A 25962-nucleotide genomic window follows, 5' to 3' on the forward strand; every position below is an offset into this window, starting at 1 on the left:
AGCGAGGCTCTGGGTGATCACATGTTTTGATACTTTTCTATAATTCTGTCAAAATGAGAAGTATAGGGAAGGTGGTTGGCTGGTCCTACTTTTGCTAGACAAAGTGGTGAAAGAAAGGAATGAGCTCAGGGCTTCAGAGTCACAGCTCAAGCGCCGCATGAAAGACCTCAATGTTGCCACTTGTGCCCTGAAAGAAGGCTTATTTCTTATAGTAACAGAGCTGATATTGCTGAAAACTAAAACCAGAATCTTATTTTAAGAGTGGCTGAATTACAACACCAACTGATTCCCAACCTCAAATGGTGTCTGAAGTTAAAGTGAGAGCATTGATTAGGAAGAAATAGGATCCTGAAACTTGGGTTGGGGACATATGGGCAGATAATCAGGAAGCTGGGGACACTGAGCCCCTAAATTCTGTTGAATCACTCCTGCCAACAGAACCAGCCCTCTTACTCCCATCTGAAGAGATTACTCCAACTTTGTCTGCTAAGCCACCCTCCCCAGTAAAACTATTAGCCTCTTTACCCCCATTTTATGAGATTAACCCAGCTGTGTCTGAAGAGCCTTTGCCTGAGATATCACCTTGGGCGATGTCTGAGTCATCACCTGGGGCATCGCCTGGGGTAGATGCCTTACAAGACATTGCTGATTGTTCTCAGGCCCCAATCCCACCACCCATTTTTGCTTCTATAACTAGGCTTAAGTCCCAGAGAGCCCCAAAAGGGAAAGTATAAAGTGTGACCCAGGAGAAGGTATGCTACACTCCAGAAGAACTGCTTGACTTTTCTAATAAGTACAAACAGAAACCTGGGGAATATGTGTGGGAATGGCTATTAAGGGTGTGGGATAATGGTGCAAGGAACATAAAGTTGGATCAGGCTGAGTTTATTGATGTGGGTCCACTAAGCACAAATTCTTCATTCATTGTTTCAGTTCAAGAGTTTAGGAAAGGATCTATAGTTTATTTGGCTAGTTTATTGAAGCATGGATTACATGGTGGCCCACAGTAAATCAAGTTGAAGTACCAGACCTGCCTTGGTATATTATAGAAGAGGGTAACCAAAGGCTTATGGAAATTAGTATGTTAGAGCGGATTTATCAGGTTAGACCTACAGCTTGACACCTGGAGTGCTCAGAGGACACACCTTTTACCACAACAGTGAGGAACAAATTTGTGAAGGGAGCCCAGCATCCTTGAACACTGATGTGATTGCTAGTTTATGTAAGTCAGATTTGACAGTGGGAGCAGCCCTAACTGAATTAAGACACCTAGCTACAATGAGAAATCCTGGTGGCGTAGTGGTTAAGTGCTATGTCTGCTAACCAGAAGGTCGGCAGTTTGAATCCACCAGGCGCTCCTTGGAAACTCTACAGGGTAGCTCTACTCTGACCTATAGGGTCGCTACGAGTCGGAATTAACTTGACAGCAACGGGTTTGGTTTTTTGTTTTGTTTTGTTTTTTTAACTACAAGGAGGCTGATTGAACCCTGTGGTAGCAGGGGCCAAGTAGCAGCACCCAGTCCACAAAGACAAGGTGAGCAGGGTTACTGTAATGGACAGCGGAGTCAAAGCAGTAATCAGAACAGTCTGACTCATATGGGCTTGCAGCATGGGTTACTTAGTCATGGTATCCCTAGAAGTGAAATAGATAGGAAATCTACTAAATATTTACTTGATCTGTACAAGTGGAAGAATTCTAGGTGAAGTGAACCACAGCCTAACTCAAACCATCAGAATATGTAGTCACGGCCCCCAATCAATTCTTAGGCTTGAGCCAGTTTACAGACCCACAAATCCTTGAATGAAGGGGAGGCTGGGTCCACTTGAGGAAGGACCCCACCACACCATCAAAAGTTTATACTGTTAATCTTTTTCGCAGCCTTCCCCCAAAGGGATCTATGACCTTTTATGACAGTGACTGTTCATTGGGGAAAAAGAAATAATCAGACTTTTGGGAAATTACTGGATACTGGCTCTGAACTGACACTAATTCCAAGATATCCAAAATGTCACTGTGGCCCACCAGTCAGAGTAGGGGCATACGGAGGTGAGGTTATTAACGAAGTAGCTCAAGTTCGTCTCACAGTAGGTCTAGTGGGTCCCCGAACTCATCCTGTAGTGATTTCTCCCAGTCCAGAATGCATAATTGGAGGAGATACACTCAGCAACTGGCAGAATCCCCACACTGGATTACTGACAAGTGAAGTAATGGCTATTACGATAGGAAAAGCCAAGTGGAAGCCATGAGAACTGCCCCTACCTAGGAAAATCGTAAACTAAAAGCAATACCGCATTCCTGGAGTGACTGCAGAGATTACTGCCACCATCAAGGACTGCCACATCCTCAGTCAACTAGCCTATTTGGCCTGTGCAAAAAACAGATGGATCTTGGAGAATGACAGTGGATCATCATAAACTTAACCAGGTGGTGACTACACAGAGCTGCTGTTCCAGATGTGATTTCATTGCTTGAGCAAATTAGTACATTTCCTCATACCCGGTTTGCAGCTATTGAGCTGGCCAATGCCTTTTTCTTGATTCTGGTTTCAAGGGAACATCAGAAGGAGTCTGCCTTCAGTTGGCAAGGCCAGCAATACACCTTCACTGTCTACCTCAGGGTATATGAACTGTCCAGCCCTATGTCATAACTTAGTCCACAGGGACCTTGATTGCCTTTCCCTTCTGTAAGACTTCACAATGGTCCATTACATGGATGACATTATGCTGATTGGGCCTAGTAAGGAAGAAGTATCAGTGACTCTGGACATATTGGTAAAACGTGGTATGTTAGAAGGTGAGAAATTAATCCCATAAAAATTCACATGCCTTCCACCTCAGTGAAATTTCTAGGAATCTAGTGGTGTGGGGCAGGTCAAGATAGTCCTTCTAAAGTGAAGGATAAGTTGTTGCATCTGGCCTCTCCTACAATTAAAAAGGAGGCACAATGCCTGGTGGGCTTTGTTGGGCTTTGGAGATATATCCCTTATTTTGGTGTGTTATTCCAGCCTATTTATCAAGTAATTTGAAAAGCTGCTAGTTTTGAATGGGGCCCAGAAAAAGAAATGGTTTTGCAACAGGTTCATGCTGCTACGCCAGCCGCTCTGCCACTTGGACAATATGATCCAGCTGATTCAAGAGTTCTTGAAGTGTCTGATAGAGATGCTGTTTGGAGTCTTTAGGACACTCCTATGGGTAAATCACAGTGTGACCCTTACGATTTTGGAGTACAGCCCTGCCATCTTCTGCAGATAACTACTCCCCTTTAGAGAAATAGCTTTTGGCTTCTTATAGGACGTTAGCAGAGACTGAACACTCAACCATGGGACAACGTCACTATGCAACCTGGGCTGCCCATCATGAACTGGGTGTTGTCTGAGCCAAAGAGTCATGAAGTTGGACATGCACAGCAGCACTCCGTCATTAAGTGGAAGTGGTATACACAAGATTGGGCTCAAGCAGGACCTGAAGACACAAGTTGTATGCGGAAGTGGCCCAAACGCTCATGGTCCCATTCCTGTCATATTACCTGCCCGTCCCCAGTCCGCACCTGTGGTCTCACGGGGAGTACCTTATGATCATTTGCCTGAGGAAGAGAAAACTCATGCCTGGTTTACAGATGGTTCTGCAAAATATGCAGCCACCACTCAAAAGTATGGATTGCAGCTCAACATAAAGAAAACAAAAATCCTCACAACTGGACCAATAAACAACATCATGATAAATGAAGAAAAGACTGAGGTTGTCAAGGATTTCATATTACTTGGATTCACAATCAATACCCATGGAAGCTGCAGTCAATCTGCTGCAAAAAATCTCTTTAAAGTGTTGAAAAGCAAAGACGTCACCTTGAAGACTAAGGTGCGCCTGACCCAAGCCATGTTATTTTCAATCACATCACATGCACGTGAAAGCTGGATAATGAATAAGGAAGGCCAAAGAAGAATTGACGCCTTTGAACTGTGGTGTTGGCAAAGAAGATTGAATATACCATGGAATTCCAAAAGAACGAACAAATCTGACTTGGAAGAAGTACAACCAGAATGCACCTTAGAAGCAAGGATGGCGAGACTGTGTCTTACATACCTTGGACATATTGTCAGGAGGGATCAGTCCCTGGAGAAGGACATCATGCTTGGTAAAGTACAGGGTCAATGAAAAAGAGGAAGACCCTCAATGAGATAGACTGACACAGTGGCTGCAGCAATGGGCTCAAGCATAACAACGATTGTGGGCATGGCACAGGACCAGGCAGTGTTTTGTTCTATTGTACATAGGGTCATTATGAGTTGGAACTAACAACAACACTCAAAAATGGACAGAGGCAGCACTACAGCCACTTTCTGGGATCTCCCTGAAGGACGGGGTAAAGGATATCCTCCCAGTGGGCAGAATTTCGAGCAGTGTACCTGGTTGTTTGGCAGGAGAAATGGCCTGATATGCAATTGTATACTGATTCATGGGCTGTTGCCAATAGTTTGGCTGGATGGTCAGGGACTTAGAAGAAACATGATTGGAAAATCAGAGACAGGGTATGGGGAAGAGGTATGTGGATAGATCTCTTTGAATGGGCCAAAGGGTGACCTCAGTAGAGGAGGATTTTAACAACGAAGTGGATAGGACAATGCATTCTGTGAAAACCAGTCATCTTCTTTCCCCAGTCACTCCTGTCATTGCCCAATGGGCTCATAAACAAAGTGGGACATGGTGGCAGGAGTGGAGGTTATACAAGTGCTTAGCAACATGGACTTCACTCACCAAGGCCAACTTAGCTATAGCCACTGCTGAGTGCCCAATCTGCCAGCAACAGAGACGAACACTGAGTTCCCGATATTGCACCATTCCTCGAGTGATCAGCCAGCAACCTGGTGGCAGGTTGATTACACTGGACCACTTCCATCACAGGATGGGCAGCATTTTGTTTTTACTGGGATAGACAGTCTGGGACAGATTTGCCTTCCCTGCATGCAATGCTTCTGCCAAAACTACCATCCTTGGACTCACAGAATGCCTTATCCATCATCATGGTATCCCACACAGCATTGCCTCAGATCAAGGGACACACTTCATAGCAAATAAAGTGCAGCAGTGGCTCATGGAATTCATTGGTCTTACTCTGTTCCCCAGCATACTGAAGCAGCTGGCTTAATAGAACTATGGCATGGCCTTCTAAAGACACAATTATGGTGCCAGCTAGGTGGCAACACTTTGCAGGGTTGGGGAAATGTTCTCTGGGAAGCTGTATATTCTCTAAACCAGCATCCAATATATAGTGCTGTTTTTCCCACAGCCAAAATTTACAGTTCCAGGAATCAAGGGGTGGAAATGGGAGTGACACCACTCACTATTACCACTAGTGACCCACTGGCAAAATTTTTGCTTCCCATCCCTGTGACCCTATGATCTGCAGGTCTAGAGGTCTTAGTTCCAAAGCAAGGAATGCTCCCACCTGGAGACACAAATGGATTCCATTAAACTGGAAATTAAGAACGCCACTTGACCACTTCGGGCTCCTTATGCCTCCGGATCAACAGGCAAAGAACAGAGTTATTGTACTGGCTGGTGTGATTGATCCTCACTACCAAGGGCAAATTGGAATGGTGTTGCAAAACAAAGGTAAAAAAGAGTATGTCTGGAATAAGGAGACCCTTTAGGGTGTCTCTTAGTACTACCATGCACTGTGATTAAAGTCGATGGAAAACTTCAGCAACCCAATTCCAACATGACTGCTAATGATCCAGACCCTTCAGGGATGAAGGCTTGGGTCACCTCACCAGGCAAAGAACCATGACCAGCTGAGGAGCTTGTTGAGGGTAAAGGGAATATGGTATAGGTGGTGGAAGAAAACCAAAAAAACCCAAAACCGTTGCCATCGAGTTGATTCTGACTCATAGCGATGCTATAAGACATCGGGTTTCCAGCGAGTGGCTGGTGGATTCAAACTGCCAACATTTTGGTTAATAGCAGTAGCTCTTAACCACTATGAACCCAACCAATGAAGGTAGTTCTAAATACTACTTACGACCATATGACCAGTTGCAGAAATGAGGACTGTAATCGTTGAGTACTTCTTCCTTGTATGTATGCATCAAATATTTTTGTTTTATTCACTTATAAAATACAAGATGCAAACGGGGCTAGTGCTAGTTTGGTTGTATGCATGTTAGTTGTATCATGCTAGGCGCAAGTATGACTTTGTCATTTTCTTTATTTAGAGATTGTGTATGGTTTAAGGAGAGGTGTACAGGTGCCAAGTTGACAGGTGTGGACTGTGATCGTTAAGGTTGTGTGTCAACTTGGCTGGCCATGATTCTCAGTGGTTTGGTAGTTATGTAATGATGTAGTCACCATTCATGATGTGATCCAATGTGATCAGCCAATCAATTGCAAGGGGAGTTTCCTCAGGGCTGTGGCCTGCATCCAGTATATATATGGACATTCTGGCAAAGTTCATTCGCTTGCCCTGGAGCCTGCATCCAGCTCATCGTCATCTGACCTCTGGTTCTTGGTACTTGAGCCAGTGGCCTGCTGTACTGCCTGTTGATCTTGGGATTCGTCAGCCTCCACAGCCTGTGGGTCAGTAGTCTGCTACCTTACCTGCCAGTCTTGGGTTCGTCAGCCTCCACAGACCGTGAGCCAGCAGCTTTCTGTCTGACCTGCTAATCTTGGGTTCGTCAGCCCCTGCAGCTATGTGAGTCAGGAGAAGTCTCCAGCCTGATGCGTCACAACAGACTTGGGACTTGCCAGCCTCTACAATCATGTGAGCCATTTCCTTGAGATAAATTTCTCTATGTATATATGCTGCTTCTCTCTCTCTACATACACAGTTCACTAGTTTTGTTTCTCTAGAGAACCCAGCTTGACAGCAATCCTGGGTAGCACAAACAGTTTCTGCTCCAACCTAAAGATTGGCAGTTCAAATGTACCCAGCAGCTCTGCAGAAGAAAGGCCAGGTGATCTGCTTCCATAAAGATTACAGCCAAGATTATAGTTCTACTCTGTAACACATGGGATCGCCATTAGTTGGAATCAACTCCACAGCAACAGGTTTGTTTTTTATTTTTGTTGCCATTGTTGTTGGACCTGTGTCTAGGTTCAGGCAGTGCCAATATTCTTGATTAGAAAATTAACATCCGAGGCTCTGACATCCTCCCTGAATGCAACTCAGCTAAACCAGGCGTTGAAGGGCAGAGTAAATTACCAAGAAAGAGGAACAAAGGCAAGGTCAGGTAGCCTGAGTCCAGGCGCGCTGGGAAGTCCGCATTGCCAGAAAGCAAGGGCGCAGTCAATCTGTTAGGAGCCGTGAACAACACTCAGCATGTGATGTAAACTGGAAACAGTTGGGGAGGAAGTATGGGGAAGAGAAACCCTATTAAACTGTGATTGGTTAAGACACAGAGAACCACAATGCCAAGAGAGATCGTAAGACCCTTGAGAACTGTCCTGGGAGGGACCCGTGGTCTGTACAGTGCTAACAAAAGCATCAGGAAATCTCCATAGTCTGGTAAGATCAAATCTGTTCTGTGGCAGAGGGAGATGACCCCAAGGTGAGAGGTGAAACCTGGAAGGGAGAGGGAGGAAGTTGGGAGGAGACTCCCAGCCCCAGGCCAGCTAGGCTCGGAGGTAAAAGGGGAGATGATTTCATTGGCTGTGCCTGAGGGGCTGTGCAGCAGGGTGGGCAGAGGCTGGATAGCAAACCCTTCCCTGCGGGCAGCATATGTCCCTGTCACGTGCATCCCCAGCCCTGCAGGAGGTTCATGGCGCGTGGAAGCTGTGCCTGGTGGGCTGCTCAGGGAGGCTGTGCTCCCTTCTGAGGGGGGGAAGGGGCTGAGGCAAGGAGTCTACCAGACACTGGGCTCCATCCTACCGGTGGTGGTTACTTCCAAGATACATGAGGTCATGGCAAAAGCTCTGGGCTGGGAGATGGGAAACCTAGGTTCTAGAAACCCTGGTGGCACAGTGGTTAAGTGCTGCGGCTGCTAACCAAGAGGTTGGCAGTTCATATCCACGAGGCACTCCTTGGAAACTCTCTGGGGCAGTTCTACTCTGTCCTATAGGGTCACTACGAGTTGGAATCAACTCAAGGGCAACGGGTTTGGTTTGGTTTTGGAGTCCCTGGGAGGTGCAAAATGTTATACTGCACTCGGCTGTCAACTGAAAGGTTGGAGGTTGGAATCCACCCAGAGGTGCCTCGGAAGAAAGGCCTGGCAAACTATGAAAAAAACAGCCATTGGAAACTCTATGGAGCACAGTTCTTCTCTGACACACATGGGGTTGCCACAGGTCTGGGTCTACTTGATGGCCACTGGTTTTAGTGCCCCTTTTGTCACTATCTGGGGTCCTTGACAAGTGTAACTTTCCTTGTCCTCATTTCTGCATGTGTATCATGGCGAGTTTGAATTGACAGCATTTTCACATACTTGTTAACTCTGAAATTATCCAATGAAACTTGCCGAGTATCGTGACAGAAATCATAGACCAGGGTACATTCAGCCTTCGTCTTCGCAAATTTGCAAGCCTGAGGATCTTGAAAATCTACAGTGGAAAATAATATTACTTCTGTACTGGACAAACACGGATCCACATATACCCTGGTCTTAACCTGTTGTTGATGAGTTGATTCAGACTCACAGCGGCCCTATAGGACAGAGCAGAACTGCCCCATAGGCTTTCCAAGGCTGTAATCCTTACGGAAGCAGGTTGCCACGTCTTTCTCCCACAGAGCAGCTGGTGGGTTTAAACTGCCGACCTTTTGTTGAGGAGCCAAGGGTTATAACCACTGTACCACCAGGGCTCCTTAGCCTTAAATAGCTTTTTCCCTGAGAATCTGCTCTCAGAGGGGATGGCTTCTGTGGTTGGATAACATTTTGAGATTAGAAAACTTACCCCTTCCTTGGATTTCCACCTCTCCCTGGCCACCCCCACCCCCACCTCTAGGAGGGAGCAGGCTCCCCGTTATCGTGCATGGCAGGTACACGGCGATCCTGTACAGAGAAGCAGCTTGCAGGTTCTTCTGGCTTTGATTTCCCAAGTAAGGCCTTAGGACCAGAGGATAGAGAGGCTTTGCCAGGAGAAGGGAGGCTGGTGGGTAGAAGTAGAGAAGCTTGGAGGAAATCTGAAGAGAAAAGTGGAAGCAAAGACTCTAGGGAGACCCTGGGAAGGAATGGCCACATGGTTCAGAAGCAGCAGAGCCCTGCCAGGCCTGAAGGGGTGCCGAAGGGACAGGGCGAGGGCGTGCTCCATGGTAACCTGTGTGGACCAGACTGAGGAGCAGGAGACGCCCTGGCCCCCACCTTTGCCCCTGAGGCCTTGGCTATGCATACCCACCCAGTGCCATCAGTTGATTCCGACTCATAGCAATAAGATCTCAAAATTGTTCTATTATCGCCAGCCCAGTGAGATGGAACCTCCAAAATATTATTGTTGTTGTTAATTGCCTTCACGTGGGCTCTGCCTCCTGCGACCTTATATACAACAGAATCAAACACTGCCCTGTCCTGTGCCATCTTTGTGATCATTGGTACCCTGGAGTCTATTGTTGTGGCCACTGTGGATATTAAGTGCCTTCCAACCTGGGGGCTCATCTTCCAGACAAAGTTCTGCTGTCATTCTTAGGATTTTCACTGGCTAATTTTCAGAGGCAGAGCTCCAGGCCTTTCTTGCTAGTCTGTCTTAGTCTGGAAGCTCAGCTGAAATACTGGTGGCATGACTTCCAGCATCACAGCAACACACAAGGCGCCATGGTACAACACACTGACAGATGAATGGTAGAAATAAATATTAAGAGGCAGCATTTCTTGTACACCTAAGCAAGGTAGAGATTTATACATTCCACCCTTTCATTTTACATGCAGGGAAAGAAAAGTTAGCCTTGCAACTACCTAGAGCTAGTTATGTCACTAACCATGGTGAGGAGGAACCTCAGATCATGGCAACTCTGGGCTGAAAGTGGTTTGAGATTATACCTTTATTGTGACTGTCTGAGTTCAAATCCTGGCTCAGTCTCCCTCTCAGTGAAATGGAGTGGTTATGAAGATTAAATGAGAGGAGACATGTAGCTCATATTTTGGGGTCTCTTGTAATGCCTTTTACTTGGTAGATTATATGTTGACTGTGAAATTATTTATTGACTGACCTAGATTGGGTTCTCTAGAGAAGTAAAACCAGCGAAGCATATAAATATATATGTAGAGAGAGATTTATATCAAGGAAATGGCTCACACAGTTGTAGAGGCTGGGAAGTCCCATGTCTGTGGGTCAAGCTGGAGGCTGTTCCTGACTCACATAGCTGCAGGGACTGATGAATCCAAGATCTCCATGTCAAAAAGCAGGCCTCTTGCTCAAGGCTGTGGAGGTCAAGGAATGCCAAGATCGGCAGGTAAGATAGTAGGCCGCTGGCTCACAGGCTTCAGAGGCTGATGAATCCCAAAATTGGCAGGTAAGCTGCTAGCTCAGGTCCCAAGAACAGGCGGTCAGATGAACAGGAGCCTGCTGTGGGATCCACAGTGAGCAAGAGCCTGTGAGCCTTGCCAGAAAATCCACCTATATTGAATGCAGGCCACACCCCCAAGGAAACTCCCTTCCAACTGGCTGGCTACTCACAGCAGAACACATCACGGAGGCGATCACAATATATCAGATCTCATATGGAGGTGATTACATCATTACATGACTGCCAAGCTACATCGTAACTGCCAAACCACTGAGAATCATGGCCCGGCCAAGTTGACACACAACCTTAACCATCACATTGACTATTAAAGCGGGTTCAACCCAGACAGTTAACTAGTTTCATGATGTTGGACAGAGTTCCTCAGTGGTGCAAACGGTTAAGTGCTTGACTGCTAACAGATCCACACAGGGGCACACTGGAAGAAAGACCTGGCAATCTACTTCTGAAAAAGCAGCCATTAAAAACCCTATGAAGCACCGTTCTGCTCTCACACACGTGGGGTTGTCACGAGTTGGAGTTGACTTGATGGCAGCTTGGTTTTTTTTTGGTTTGACATTGGCAAACCATGTTCTCAGCTAGATCTGTGAGTCCTGTAGCAGCGTCAGAAGCACGAACCTCAACCTACATTAAAGTACAAACTTGCTTATCTTGAATTTGGCAGGTGATTTAAGCACATGGACCCTGAAGCCTGACATCTTGAGTTTGTCCGAGTTTCTAGAGCCCTGAGTTTCAGGCTCACCACTTAGCACTCCGTGTTACCAGGTGAATCCCCTGGACCTCCTTTTCACCATCTGAAAAATGTGAATAATAACAATACCCACCTCACAGGCAGTCAGACAGTGTCTGGCTCAGGATATACCACCTATGTGCTTGCTGTTATTACTGTTGCCAGTAATTTGTGCCCAGGAAAGGAGAAAAACGTCTGGCCGGCATCGTTATGAAGGAAAGTCAGGACTGGGAGCACCTGAGAGACGTTCACCGCAGGCCAGTGAGGTGAGATCAATCGTTTCAGGATTGCAACATCCTATCGTTGGATTTAACAATATCACAACTTTGGAATTACCACGAAAGGGAGTTCTCTGGGATATGTGTGTTGCGGGAGGAGGAATGCAATGTGAAGAGGGGTGTTTGTCCATATTCCTTTAGTAGAGAAAGGTTCCTTCCCTTCTGCATTAAATGTGGTCAGATTTCTCTTACTACAAACCCGCTGCCATCGAGTTGATCCCGACTCACAGCGACCCTTTAGGACAGGGTAGAACTGCCTCACAGGGTTTCCAAGGAGCAGCTGGTGGCGTCGAACTGCCGACCTTTTGATTAGCAGCCAAGCTCTTAACCACTGTGCCACCAGGGCATTCTCTTGACCCAGCCGCCACGCCCTTCTTGTTTCAGGGCAATCTATCCTTCCTTTCAGAGCCAAATTCCTCAGACAGGAAGTCTAAGAGACCATCCAGTGTTTCCACTGCCTACACACTAGCCCTCTTTTAACCCCTTGAGATTTGCCTTTCCTACGGGAGTGCCCCTCCTGAAGTTCACCTCCTTTTTGTCTTTTCTTGTCTGAACCTCCTCGTTCTCTTTGTAGCAACTGACAGCTTTAAGCACCGATTTCTTCTAGAAACATCTTCTCCCTTGGCTTCCCTGATTTTCTTCCTATCTTTCCGTTTCTTGCCACGTCCTTCTCCTTCTCCTATTCCCCTGGCTTGTAGGTTTTCCCCAAGACACTGCTCTCAGCTTTAGGCGTCTTTTCTCAGTGACTGCGTGTGCTTTCACAAGTCAGGCAGTCCTCACGGCACTTCCCAGGGTCTCCCTGTCCTGACTCTGTTGTTGTTGTTGGCTGCTGTGAGGTTGGCCCCCAACTCACAGTGAGTCCATGGACTGTTGTGATCCACAGGGTTTTCATTGGCTGATTTTCAGAGGTAGATTGCCAGGCCTTTCTTCCTAGTCCATCTTAGTTTGGAAGCTCTGCTGAAATCTGTTCGCCATCATAGCAACATACAGGCCTCCACTGACAGACGGGCAGTGGCTGCGCTGGGGTGTACTGGCTGGGAATTAAACTTGGGTCTCCTGCATGGAAGGTGAAAATTCTACCACTGAACCATCACGGCCCCTCATCCCCAGCAGCATTAACAGGAGTCAGGGAATTTGAACTGCATCTTGTGGGCAGCAGGTGCCTTTGCTTGGTCTGAGCTTCTTATTATGTATATTTCTGAGTGATTAAAGGATGTCTCTACTTGGTTGTTCTATTATAACTTCAGATTGACTATGTCCCAAAGTGATTTAATGTATTTTAAATTTTGAAAGTCCTCCAGAAAAAAACACACAAAAACATTTTGTACGACACTCAGAGGCATATAAGTGGCCCTCTCCCTGCGGCACAGACCCAACTATTGCATGGCACCACCTCTACCAACCTTGCAGGTTGCAAGCCAACCCTCTGGTTTACTGCCTCTGAATAGCTAATCACCAACTCCCGTATTTCTTCCTTCCAAACGTCTCTTAGATTTGTCCTTCCTTTTACATTCTCATCACCCTGGTTCAGGCTTCCATCCAATATATGTTTATTGGGCACTATCTCCCAGGAACCATAGCAGCTAATGAGGGGAGTCAAGGACTAAACCCAATCACTGCCTTGGGGAAGTTAGCAGTCATGCATGGCCTAGTAACAGGCAGCCACAAGAGGGGGTGGTACCTGCTGGAGGAGGATGGCCAGCATAGCCTGAGGGGACCTCTACACCGGAAGGGTCCAGGCATTGAGTCCTAAGGGGCAAGAGGAGTAGGCTAGGGATAGCAGTGGGTATGCCTGGCAGAGGCTGCCAACCAGCGTGGTCAAAGAGCAGAGTCCAGGCCGGGGAGCACAGTTGCTGCTGAAGTACTCAGAGGTGAAAGAGTGGAGTTCCAGATGGGAGCTTGTGGGAGGTGAGGCTGGAGAGGACACTCTGAGGCCAGATCAAGAGGTCCTTGTATTCCATTCTGAGAGCAGCCTGGCTGCTAAGGTACTGAGCACTGCTTCTGCATTAAATTCAAATTCCTCCAGGTCTCTGTGATTTGGCTCTACCTAATTTATTGAAACTTAAATTTGAATATCACTTAACCCAGACCTGCTCCAAGCAGGTGAGGTGATTCACTGTACCCTCTAGATAGCTGAATTTCAATCAAGAGTCATTTCTCAAATGCCTCCTCTATGCCAGATACCAAATTTGGCTCAGGGAATCCTGATATGACTAAGACACAGCCCTGCCTCGGTGAATGGGGCAAAAAGACCTGGGGCAATACAGGTGATAAGAACTGCAATAGGGGTTTATATAGGGAGCAATGGAGGACAGAGGAGGGACTCTCCAACACTGCTTGAGGATGGGGTAGGGGGTTAATAGGAGAGGTCTCCATTGGAGAAGGTACCACTTGAGATGGTTTGTAAAAAACGGAACAGGAATTCCAGAAAGGGAGCATAAAGAGAGACAGGTGTGCAAGAAAAGGCATGGTCAGAACCCCATAGGAAAGGAAGGTTGGTATGGCCTGGGTGCACGAAGAAGGGGCAAGAGATGGAACAGGAAAGAGAGGCGGGGGATTCTGACTACATGTTGTGGGCGGCGAGGGTCTTTGCTTCTTCTAAGCTTCATATTCCCCCATGTGTCTGTCAGTTTGTCATACTGTGGGGGCTTGCATGTTGCTGTGATGCTGGAAGCTATGCCACTGGTATTCAGATACCAGCAGGGTCACCCATGGAGGACAGGTTTCAGCTGAGCTTCCAGGCTAAGACACTAAGAAGAAGGACTCAGCAGTTTACTTCTGAAAACCATTAGCCAGTGAAAATCTTATGAATAGCAGCAGAACACTGTCTGATATAGTGCTGGAAGATGAGCCCCTCAGATTGGAAGGCACTCAAAAGATGACTGGGGAAGAGCTGCCTCCTCAAAGTAGAGTTGACCTTAATGACGTGGATGGAGTAAAGCTTCCGGGACCTTCATTTGCTGATGTGGCACGACTCAAAATGAAAAGAAACAACTGCAAACATCCATTAATAATCGGAACCTGGAATGTACGAAGTATGAATCTAGGAAAATTGGAAATCATCAAAAACGAAATGGAACGCATAAACATCAATATCCTAGGCATTAGTGAGCTGAAATGGACTGGTATTGGCCATTTTGAATCAGACAATCATATAGTCTACTATGCTGGGAATGACAACTCAAAGAGGAATGGTGTTGCATTCATCGTCAAAAAGAACATTTCAAGATCTATCCTGAAGTACAATGCTGTCAATGGTAGGATAATATCCACATGCCTACAAGGAAGACCAGTTAATACTACTATTATTCAAATTTACTCACCAACCACTAGGGCCAAAGATGAAGAAATAGAAGATTTTTATCAGCTGCTGCAGTCTGAAATTGATCGAACATGCAATCAAGATGAATTGATAATTACTGGCGATTGGAATGCGAAAGTTGGAAACAAAGAAGAAGGATAAGTAGTTGGAAAATATGGCCTTGGTGACAGAAACAGTACTGGAGATTGAATGATAGAATTTTGCAAGACCAACAACTTCTTTATTGCAAATACCTTCTTTCACCAACATGAACGGTGACTATACACATGGACTTAACCAGATGGAACACACAGAAATCAAATTGACTACATCTGTGGAAAGAGACGATGGAAAAGCTCAATATCATCAGTCAGAACAAGGCCAAGGGCCGACTGTGGAACAGACCATCAACTGCTCATATGCAAGTTCAAGCTGAAACTGAAGAAAATCACAGCAAGTCCACGAGAGCCAAAATATGACCTTGAGTATATCCCACCTGAATTTAGAGACCATCTGAAGAATAGATTTGACACATTGAACACTAGTGACCGAAGACCAGATGAGTTGTGGAATGACATCAAGGACATCATACATGAAGAAAGAGGTCACTGAAAAGACAGAAAAGAAAGAAAAGACCAAGATGGATGTCAGAGGAGACTCTGAAACTTGCTCTTGAGCATAGAGCAGCTAAAGCAAAAGGAAGAATTGATGAAGTAAAAGAACTGAACAGAAGATTTCAAAGGGCGTCTCGAGAAGACAAAGTGAAGTATTATAATGACATGTGCAAAGAGCTAGAGATGGAAAACCAAAAGGGAAGAACATGCTCAGCGTTTCTCAAGCTGAAAGAACTGAAGAAAAAATTCAAGCCTCGAGTTGCAATAGTGAAGGATGCCATGGGGAAAATTTTAAACGACGCAGGAAGCATCAAAAGAAGATGGAAGGAGTACAGAGTCATTATATCAAAAAGAATTAGTCGATATTCAAGCATTTCAAGAGGTGGCATATGATCAGGAACCGACGGTACTGAAGGAAGAAGTCCAAGCTGCTCTGAAGGCATTGGCGAAAAACAAGGCTCCAGGAATTGAAGGAATATCAATTGAGATGTTTCAACAAACAGATGCAGCACTGGAGGTGCTCACTCGTCTATGCCAAGAAATATGGAAGACAGCTTCCTGGCCAACTGACTGGAAGAGATCCATATTTATGCCTATTCCCAAGAAAGGTGATTCCACCGGATGTGGAAATTATAGAACAATATCATTAATATCACATGCAAGCAAAATTTTGCTGAAGATCATTCAAAAGCAGCTACAGCAGTACATTGACCGGGAACTGCCAGAAATTCGGGCTGGATTCAGAAGGGGATGTGGAACCAGGGATATCATTGCTGATGTCAGATGGATGCTGGCTGAAAGCAGAGAGTACCAGAAGGATGTTTACTTATGTTTTATTGACTATGCAAAGGCATTCAACTGTGTGGATCATAACAAACTATGAATAACATTGCAAAGAATGGGAATTCCAGAACACTTAATTGTGCTCATGAGGAACCTTTACATAGATCAAGAGGCAGTTGTTCGGACAGAACAAGGGGATACTGATTGGTTTAAAGTCAGGAAAGGTGTGCGTCACGGTTCTATTCTTTCACCATACCTATTTAATCTGTATGCGGAGCAAATAATCTGAGAAGCTGGACTATATGAAGAAGAAGGGGGCATCAGGATTGGAGGAAGACTCATTAACAACCTGCATTATGCAGATGACACAACCTTGCTTGCTGAAAGTGAAGAGGACTTGAAGCACTTACTGATGAAGATCAGTGACCACAGCCTCCAGTATGGATTGCACCTCAACATAAAGAAAACAAAAATCCTCACAACTGGACCAATGAGCAACATCATGATAAATGGAGAAAAGATTGAAGCTGTCAAGGATTTCATTTTACTTGGATCCACAATCAACAGCCATGGAAGCAGCAGTCAAGAAATCAAAAGATGCATTGCAAAGGACCTCTTTAAAGTGTTGAAGAGCAAAGATGTCACCCCGAAGACTAAGGTGTGCCTGACCCAAGCCATGGTATTTTCAATCGCATCATATGCATGTGAAAGCTGCACAATGAATAAGGAAGACCGAAGAAGAATTGATGCCTTTGAATTGTGGTGTTGGCAAAGAATGTTGAATATACCATGGACTGCCAAAAGAATGAACAAATCTGTCTTGAAAGAGGCACAACCAGAATGCTCCTTAGAAGCAAGGATGGCAAGACTGAGTCTTCCATTCCTTGGACATGTTGTCAGGAGGGATCAGTCCCTGGAGAAGGACATCATGCTTGGCAGAGCACAGGGTCAGCGGAAAAGAGGAAGACCCTCAACGAGGTGGATTGACACAGTGGCTGCAACAATGAGCTCAAGCATAACAACGATTCTAAGGATGGCGCAGGACCGGGCAGTTTTCGTTCTGTAGTGCATAGGGTCGCTATGAGTCGGAACCGACTCAACGCCACCTAACAACGACAACAAAGCTTCATATTATCCTGGGGCTTCCCTCTGCCTTGCTTGATCCTCGACTGTCATTTCTAACTCCAGCTTAAGATCAAGTTGGTCCTCTGCCTTTCTCACCCACACTGTTTGTCTTCTTTGAGGTGGCAGAGAATACCGTGTAATTTCATATTTAATTGTTCTCTAATTGTTTTATGTTGTTGTTCTTGCTGTTAGTGGCCACCTAGTTCAGTTGATTCTGACTCATGGTGACCCCATGTGTTACAGAGTAGAGCTGCTCCATAGGGTTTTCTTGGCTGTAATCCTTATGGAAGCAGATCACCAGGACTTTTCTTCCATGTTACTACTGGGTAGGTTGGAACCACCAACCTTTAGGTTAGCAGTTGGGTGCAAACTCATTGCGCCACTTAAGGGATCTAGCTGTTTTATAGGTACTGGTTTTGTCTTCCCACTCAGGCTTGGAAACATCTGAAGGGTAGGGAGTATGCCTCCTACTTGTGTTGGTTCCACAGAGCTGAGCACATCACAGGCTGTGGCCCCCATGTTAGGAGGGCTGGGATCACTGAGGCTTCAGAGATTTGACTACAGATCTAGATCTGCCTTCTGCATTCTTCTCTGCAAAATTAAAAGGGAAGCAAGCACTTCTGAAGTCACATTGCGTTCCAAAGTTTCCTTGCTCTCCAAGCCTGTGAGCACACAGAGACAAACATGACTGTTTTGATTGCAACACTCAGCAAAGTCCAACTTCCTTGTACACAGAAACCAATAAAGAAATCACTGTAGTGGACATGGTTTCCTTGAGAGAGGTCTTCTCTGCACAGAAAGGGAACCCAAAACCTGTCTATATTGGCTTTGCATTCAAGCAATGGTCTCTAAAAGCGTCTTGCCTTGCTCAGAGCTGTAAATGTCCAAGGCTGATCCCATGTCACCATTTAGGATGGAAGTACCATCCAGGGCCGGTAATGAAGCCCCTGTACGTGGGTGTAGAGGGAAGTGGTGGTTGAATGGTAAAATTCTTGCCTTCCATGTGGGACACCCGGGTTCAATTCCCAGCCAGTGCACCTCACACGCAGCCACCACACCTCACACGCAGCCACCACCTGTCTGCCAGTGCAGGCTTGGGGGTTGCTATGTGGCCGAACAGGTTTCAGTGGAGCTTCCAGACTAAGAAAATCCTGGGATCTACTTCCCAAAACAAGCCAGTGACAACCCTGTGGATCACAACAGTCTGATCCAGTTGTGCACAGGGTCACCTGAGTCCGGAGAGGACTCAACAGCAGCTAACAAAGATGTATGGGTGTGGCCATGCTGATTGTTAGCAGGTGCATCATACTTGTACTCTTGGTAAATAGCCTTGGCCCTGGCTCGTCCTCTGGGATCCCAGGAGCCTTCCCACAAGCCGGCAAGTAGACATTTAGCATCTAGCGCCACAGGAGGTCTCCCAGAGCCCTGCTCCAGGGCTTCCCTTTTGATGGCCACAAGAGCAAGGGTGAAGTGAGTCAAGGGTTCAGGAAATCTTGAACAGACTCATCAGAGCTCAGACCAGGCAAGTGAAATGCAAGGAAAAGGGCTCAAACCCCAAACACGTGGCAAGGGGCTGGCGGCTCCAGCTATGCCCAGCACCCGTGGGTAATCACCAAAGCCCTCTTCTAGGCGGTGAACAAGAGCAGAGCATTACAGACGGACTGGATGTCCGGACAGGGCATCATATCGATCGGGCCATTGCTCAGCAACATTATCTAAAGGGCACTGGGGTGAAGCCAGCGTTTGTGGTTCACAGGGCTGGACAGACGTGTTCCAGGCCCAAGGGGAGAGCCAGAGCCATCACTGCTGACCCCAGATGGCCCCGGCTGCCTTCCTGGAGCAGCATCCTTCACCCCCAACACCGCTAACCAAAGCACAGTGTGGCCCGAAGCTCACCTTTAGAAAATGCTGTTGCAGCTGTGGTTTTCTAGGAGTGTTGCTCCTGTGGGATTATCTTCAGAGGCAGAGATTGAAAAAATAAAAGCCATAAAAAACAGACAAAAATTTTAAAAAGCTGCAGTGAGTGGATTCTGCTCATGGTGACCCCATGTGTGACAGCGTAGAATCACTCCATAGAGTTTTCTTGGCCGTAATCTTTATGGAAGCAGGTCACCAGGCCTTTCTTCCACGGTACCACTGGTTGGGTTCCAACGCCAATCTGTAGGTTAGTAATTTAGCACAATCCCAGGGACCTTTCTAATACATAACGGTCAACAATATTCATCACGGGGCCAAGACATCCTTTTGCAGGCTGCAAGCTGGGTCTCTCTCTCTCCAGCTGGTGGTATGGGGTAGGGGCTCAGAGGCTTTGAGGAGCGGCTCAGAAACTTTCTGTGATCTCCATGCACTGCTAGAGGTGCCCTCTCCCTTTGCCAAGGGAGGCAGTGTAAGAGCTGTCAAGCCACCTGCGCCTTCCACAGGGTTAAGATGAAGGTGAAAACGAGAAAGCCCAGGAAGTGGGGACCTCTCTGCTGGACTTCGTCACTCACTGCCTTCCTCACTTCGCCCTTCTTGTCGCCTGCCAGGCACAGGTAACCACACAGCCCGCGCACACTCGTGGCTGGAGCGCGGGCAGCGTTGGCACGCTCGGCGCGGCCGGGAGAGGGGAAGCAGCCCTGGAGTCCCGGGAGGAGAGGGCTCCGACCGCCGCAGGCAGCCGCGTCCCCGTCCCGCGGCGACCCCGGGCTCCCGCCCCGTCCCCGCCGGGCACCAGCCCTCGCCAGCCCTCGTCCGCGCCAGGGCTCACCTCCAGGAGCGCTCCCCGCGCCGCCGGCTGCTCCTCTGGCTCCTCCCTGCTCCGGTGGCTGCGCCCTCCGCACGGGGATGGGAAGGTCTCCCGGGCCGAGCCCACCCGCCCGGCTCCAGCCGCGGGTCCCGCCTCGCCCACCCCACCGAATCCTCGCTCCTGGCCCGGCCACGCCCACCGACTGAAGTCCCGCCCCCGACCCGGCCACGCCCACCGAATGGTGGCCCGCTCCCGGCCACGCCCACTGCGTTATGTCCCGTCCTGCCCAGCCACGCCCACCGAGTGAAGCCCCGCCCCGGCCTCGCCCAGCTCCCTGAGTCCGCCGATTCCCAAACCTCTTCGCCTTCCAGGGCACGCGGGGCGACCTCCTGCCCCAGCCCCTGGGGCCTTGGGACGCGCTCCGGGGACCCTGCAGCTGCCGAGGGAGGGCGTTCCTCCAGCGCCGGCGTTTGGGTGTGGATAGCGGGCGGGTAGATTTGGGAGGCGGGGCGCTGGGACGCGGCCTGGATCCTTGGGGCGCCCTGGACCCGGGAGGGAGCGGCCTCGGGGGGCAGCAGGCGGCAGGTGGCGGGGAGGGGGCAGAGGTCGTGCCTCTGTAGACTCGTGGAGCCTTCATCGAGGTCGTCCGGGCCACCGGTGGCCCTTTCCTTCGTCAGATGAGAAAACGGAGGCCCGGAGACCTGAAATAATTGTCCCAAGACACAGCCAGCAACTGGCCAAAGAGGAATTCAGTGCCGTGCTCTGACTCCCGGTCCACTGCCCCTTCCGCTTTGCCAAACCTCAGGCTTAATTTAGAAGATTTTTTAGCGTGCCACATTTTTTTTTATTATTGTAAACAATATGTGCAACTCTGGCCAATTCAACATTTTTTACTGTACAGTCCAGTGACACCAGTTACATTAATCGTGGTCTGCAACCATCGCCATGAACAGACACTCAATGCCTCCTGAACAGTTTTGAAGATCTTAATGGTAGATTCCGGTCAGCAAGTGCTACTTTGTACGTGTGGGAGCCGGAGTGGCTTGAAGAAGAAAGCTCCGGTTTTGCCTGGAGAAGCCAAGAGAGGTCTTTCTGTCCTGTGCGCACGGTGTTCCTTCTTTTTTCCACCTCCTCCGGTGCTGGGTTTTGCTGTACTTTCAGGAAAAAGGATTTGTCAAAAGAAAAGCAGTTTCCCAGTGCTCCGTGAAGCCAAAGGGTTTAAGACGGGTGACTTTATCCGAAACTCGAAAAAAAATTTTTTTATGGGGCAGTTCTACTCTGTCCTATAGGGTCGCTAAGAGTCGGAATCGACTGGACGACAGTGTTTTTTTTTTTTTTTCTTAGTAGAGTGGTTTTCTGGGGTGAAACCCAGTTGGAGGACAGATATGGCATTGCCTTGAGTCAGACTGTGAGGGTGGGCATGTGGGGGTGGGGGCATGGACTGTGCAGGTGGGTGAGCGCTTCTACCCATAACCCGCGATTGGGCGCTGGGTGTCTTCCCAGCGCCGCGGGGTGGAGCTTGGCGGTACAGATCGAGTAAGAGGGTAAAGATAGGCGTAAAACACAGCCTGGCACTTCATTACACATTGTGGAGTCTTCTCATTGTGGAGTCTTCTCAGCTCCCTCCTTGGCTGCCAGCTTGAAGTGCCTCCATTGAGTCTCCAAGGGCTGCACACGGAGTTGGGAGTCGGGAACCAACTTCACATCTCCCTGGGTAGCAGCTCCCCAATCCCATCGTGGGGGGCTGTGCAGATGGAGGGGCAATCATGCTCCGGAGCTCTGCAGGGTGAGTGGGGGGCATCCATAAGCACACCCCAGGACTTCTGAGAACTAGAAGCCACGTGGCCAAAAATGGACCTAAATGATGCCTTGCTGGGGCAGGCCCCCATAGGGCCCCAAAACTCATTGTGCTTGAGTCTATTCTCACTCATAGTGACCCTATAGCACAGAGTAGAACTGGCCCATAGGGTTTCCAAGGAGCACCTGGTAGATTCCAACTGCTGACCTTTTGGTTAGCAGCTGAACTCTTAACCACTAGCCACCAGGGGTTCCCTGTGGGACCCAGGGGTCCCTTTTTATCAGATCAAGCAAGGCAAGGTGGGGGCATGCTTGATACGACTGCACATATTCCCTACTTCATGGGTGGACACCACAAAACCCACGCAGGACCACTCCGGTCTGTCACAGGAGCCTATGAATATGTGGGGAAGGAGGAGCACTCGGTGGTGTAGACTCCCAGGGACTTCCAAGCCTCCCTGCCAGCCCTCAACTCCCCAGGCATGACCTGGCTTTGGACATGAGGCTCCAGTCATGGGGCTCCAGGGTCTCATGTTAGACCTGGAAGGAACCCTGGCCACTGTGTAGGTGGCTCTGCCTTTCCACAGATGGGGGAACTGACAACTTCCTCCTGAATGGCCAGGACAGTTTAGAGTCTTCTTACCCATGGCCCTTTAAGTGAGCTTCCAGGGTGTGCAGGGAGAGAAATGGTGAGCCTTTGGCTGATCAGGGCCAGAGGGGCTATCACTTGCTTTTCTCCCCTAAAGTCCAGGGTAACACATGAGGTATTTACTGTGTGGGGCACCACAAGGTGCTTCCAGGCAGAGCCCTGGGAGAGGTCCATGTCACCCCCCCCATTCAAACCTGCAGCGGCTTCCCCATGGCCTGAGAGTAAATCCAGACGCAGGCCAAGGCCCACGGTCCGGCCCCTCACAGCCTCTCTAGACTTTTGTTGCCAACCGCCTCCAGCGGTGAGCTCAGGCCCCAGCTTCACCAGCGGCGTTGGGGTCTTCACACATGCCACTCCTTGTACCTGAAATACTTTTTCCCCTTGATCTTGCATGGCTCAGTCTTATCCATCATTTGGTCTCCCTCTAAGGTCGATTCTTCAAAGAGAACTTCCCGAGACCCTCTATCTATATTACCACCACCAGGTGCCCTTGAGTCAGTTCTGACACTCATGGCACCCCATGTGTGTCAGAGTAGAACTGTGCTCCACAGGGTTTTCAGTGGCAAATTTTTTGGAATAGATCACCAGGATTTTCTTCCAAAATGCCTCTGGGTAGACTTGGACCTCCAACATTTTGGTTAGCAGCCAAATGTGTTAACTCTTTCTACCACCCAGTGGCTCACTATATAAATTACCACCACTGCCGTTGAGTCGATTCCGACTCATAGCGACCCTATAGGACAGAGTACAACTGCCCCATAGAGTTTCCAAGGAGCGCCTGGTGGATTCGAACTGCCGACCTTTTGGTTAGCAGCCGTAGCACTTAACCACTACACTTAAATCCCTCCTATTACTGTCTCCTTATACCCTGTTCTTATCCTTTTCAACTCTCACCTCAATTTGTAATTTTGCATTTATTGCTTCAAGGTCTTCTCTCCCCACCCTCCACATTAGACTGGAAGCCTCATGAGAGGAGGGGCTGTGTGTGATTTGTTCACTACTTCAAATTCAGTATCTAACAACTGCCTACAATGAATATTTGTTGGTAAATGAATGATATTAGCAGTCTTCATTCTAAAGGACCAAATTAGAGCTCAATAAACTTGTAAATACACACATTAGTAACTAATTCTATTTTTTAAAAAAGGGTAACAACCAGAACAAGATTCCGAGAAATATAAATACCACGGTTTATTAGGTACTTCTTAAAAGTAACCATCTAGTGTAACAATGTCACTGAATAACTTGTGTAGAAATTGTTGAATGGGCACCTAAACTGTAAACCTTCACTGAAAACACAATAAAGTATTATTTAAAAAAAAAAAAAGGTAACCATCCATCCATCAACCATATATTAAGCTTCTGCAAAAGCCTTGTGGAAACCCTGGTGGTGTAGTGGTTAAGAGTTTGGCTGCTAACTAAAAGGTCGGCAGTTCCAATTCACCAGGCGGTCCTTGGTAAATCTGTGGGGCAGTTCTGCTCTGTCCTGTAGGTTTGCTATGAGTTAGAATTGACTCCGGGGCAACGGGTGTGGTGTTTTTTTTTGGCTTATAGGCCCTATGCTTCTTGCTGGTGAAACAGATCTGAATAATAGCTGGCTTTCACTATCAAGGAACCCACAGCCCAGTGTGGGAGGTAAACAAATGATTACAGTATCATTGGATAAATGCTACGATAACATATGAACCTAACTCTGCCTGGAAGCCTGGGAAGACTTCATGGACGTGATGATGAAGTTGCTGGAGTAAAAGAATAAAGGCTATTGGTCAGCTGGGCAGGGTAGAGAGGGGGCTTTCCAGGCAGGGGACCAACCAGCAGAGGAGCTGAGGAGTGAAGGAATGTGACATTTGGGGAACTGCCAGTGGTTCGTGTAACTGGAGTGTGAGCTGTGTGAAGCAGTGGAGTGAGTAAAGAGGGAGGCAAGGGCTAGATTACAGGATCCCTGCGGGGTTTGAACTTTGCTCTGGCTCCCTGTGGGGGTGGGGAATCCATTGGATGTATTAAGCAGTGGTGTGACTCCACACCTTCATATTCCTACGTTAGAAGTAGAAGCCTAACAGCGGTGCCTGGAGTGAACGGGTTGGGGTGGTCTGTGGGAAATCAGCCCAGCTAGAAGGCTGATGCGGTTGTGCAAGCAAAGATAACAACAGTCTACATAAGAGCAGTGGTGTTTAGTCATTTCAGCCAATAATTGTTTTCTGATGCTTTTCTGAGCTGGGCCCCATGCTAGGTGGCAGGGTATAATATTAACAGGCCAACACTGATTGAGTGCTTACCATGGGCCCTGCTCTGTCCTGAGCACTATCCATGTATGCATTGATTTAATCCTCACCACAACCCTGTGAATTAGGTACTATTATTATCCCTATTTTACAAACAGGGAAACTGAAACAGAAGAGGTTATGTAACTTGTCTGTGTGTACACAGTAAATGACACAGGTTTGACTCAGGTAGCCGGGCTCCAGAATCTGCGCTCTTAACCTCTGTCCTACACTGATACCGTGGTAATGAACACGCTGGACTGCCTCTGGTTTTATGGGTCTTGCATCCCGGCACTGGCAATGCAAAGAAGACAGACCGAGGCATGATTTAGGTTGTAGAATCAGAAAAACTTGCCCCCTACAAAAGAAGAGATGTCTGGGTTATTTCACAGTCTTTGTGATTGGTGCATGGTGGCACCAGTCACGTAGATAGGAAACACAGGTTTGGAGTGGTAGTGCATTGGAAAGTATAGACTGAGTTCAGTTTGGGGTAAAATGGCATTGGGCTGTCTCTGGGGTATGTAGGTGGGGCCATCCAGCAGGCAGATGAAGTCATAAGTCCAGAGTATGGGGGAAATTTATATGGAGATAGAATTGGGAGACATCAAAGTAGAGATGGAAGTTGAAGACATAGGTGAAAAACAGTATCTAGAAGACAAGCAAAGTCAAAGCCCAAGAAAGAGGTGAAGAATTCATAAAAGAAAAGATTGGTAAATTCAACTACGTTAAAATTAAGAACTCTATCAAATTGTATCATAAAGAGAGTAAAAAGGCAGGAAATAAAACTGGAGAAGTTGTTTGCAACACATATAACTGCCAAAGAACAAGTATCCAGAATATATAAAGAACTCACGGAAATCAATAAGACAAGACGATAGAAAAATGGGCAAAAGATACAAGCAGATATTTCACAAAAGGGGAAATCCAACATTATTAATAAAAAGTTAGAAGTACCATATGATCCAGCAACCTCACTCCCAGGAATATATCCTGGAGAATTAAGAGCTGTCACACGAATAGACATATTCATACCCATGTTCATTGCAGCATGGTTCACAATAGCAAAAATGGAAAACAACCTAGGTGCCCATCAACAGATGAATGGATAAACAAATTATGGTACATGCACACGATGGAATACTATGCAACAATAAAGAACAATGATGAATCCGCAAAGCATCTCACAAATGGGATGAATCTGGAGAGCATTATGCTGAGTGAAATTAGTCACAAAAGGACAAATATTGTATGA

The 25962-nt window shown here is 47.5% G+C and overlaps 1 protein-coding gene across 11 annotated transcripts in view; it reads right to left on the reverse strand.

Moving 5' to 3' along the window:
- TLR5 (toll like receptor 5) overlaps positions 1-20171 on the reverse strand; it is a 566717-nt gene extending 546546 nt beyond the window's left edge. For 6 of the 11 annotated variants that reach the window (XR_007515233.1, XR_007515232.1, XM_049868020.1 and 3 more), the window contains exon 1: positions 19175-20171. The gene's annotated coding sequence lies outside the window, so the exon portion shown is untranslated. The remainder of the gene's footprint in view (positions 1-19174) is intronic. The other 5 variants (XM_049868028.1, XM_049868026.1, XM_049868023.1 and 2 more) reach the window with 2 other exon arrangements.
- Positions 20172-25962: the final 5791 nt, after the last annotated feature.

Source organism: Elephas maximus, chromosome 24 (genome assembly GCF_024166365.1).
Source record: "Elephas maximus indicus isolate mEleMax1 chromosome 24, mEleMax1 primary haplotype, whole genome shotgun sequence".
Lineage (NCBI taxonomy): Eukaryota > Metazoa > Chordata > Mammalia > Proboscidea > Elephantidae > Elephas > Elephas maximus.